Below are 897 nucleotides of genomic sequence, written 5' to 3'. Positions count from 1 at the left end.
TTTATTTTGGATCCATTGAAACTCCTTATCAGAACACTCTGGAGGTCTCTTGAATGTCTTCAGAAATTTTTCTAACTGTAACCACATCCCTTCTTGTGTCCATGGTAAGAATTCCCCTACGTCTTCTTCAAGATTTGTAACTGGATATCCTTCGTGTGGAGCTATGTCTTTCTTTTCTTCGTCAAAGTCCTCCCCTTCTGATGTTGAGTCTTCTCCCACCGGCCTTCTTGAAAGTCAATCAGGCATCCCAAAGCTTTTCCCTGACTTATGAACAATATCATAGGAAAATAGTTGAATGAATGCCACCCATCTTGTCATAGGTGCATTTGGCAGAGTTGGTCTGTTGATCATTTCTATCAAAGACTTGGCATCCACTTGTAGTTCGAAATGTTGTCCCCACAACTTGCTTTGAAATTTCTTCAGAATTCTAGCAACCCCGCATAACTCCAGCTTTGGCTGGGAATATCTTGCCTCTACTGGTGAGAAGACTAATGATTCATAGAATACCGGTCTTGCCTTCCCACAATATCCTCCTGCATTAATACGCCTCCAGCTGCAATTTGACTTGAGTCCACCGCTAATATTATCTTGCCTGCCTCTTCACCATATTCTAATCCTTTTAACATAATATTTTCTCCAATAATTTTCTTCAAAGTATCCAACGCTTCTTGACACTCTTCCGTCCAATTCCATTCTGCATCTTTTCTAGTCAATTTCCTCATTGGTGCCGCAATCTTGGAGAAATCCTTGATGAACATCCTGACATAGATACACATCCCCAGAAATCCCAAGACTTGTGTTGTATTTGTCGGAACTGGCCAATTTTGAATCTTGTTCTTCTTCTTCTTTGATATTGTTCTTCCTTCCTTGCATACGACATGCCCTACAATTTCCAAT

This window comes from Melampsora larici-populina, assembly GCF_000204055.1.
Source record: "Melampsora larici-populina 98AG31 unplaced genomic scaffold MELLAscaffold_40, whole genome shotgun sequence".
Taxonomy (NCBI): domain Eukaryota; kingdom Fungi; phylum Basidiomycota; class Pucciniomycetes; order Pucciniales; family Melampsoraceae; genus Melampsora; species Melampsora laricis-populina.
This window is presented reverse-complemented; position numbering follows the sequence as displayed.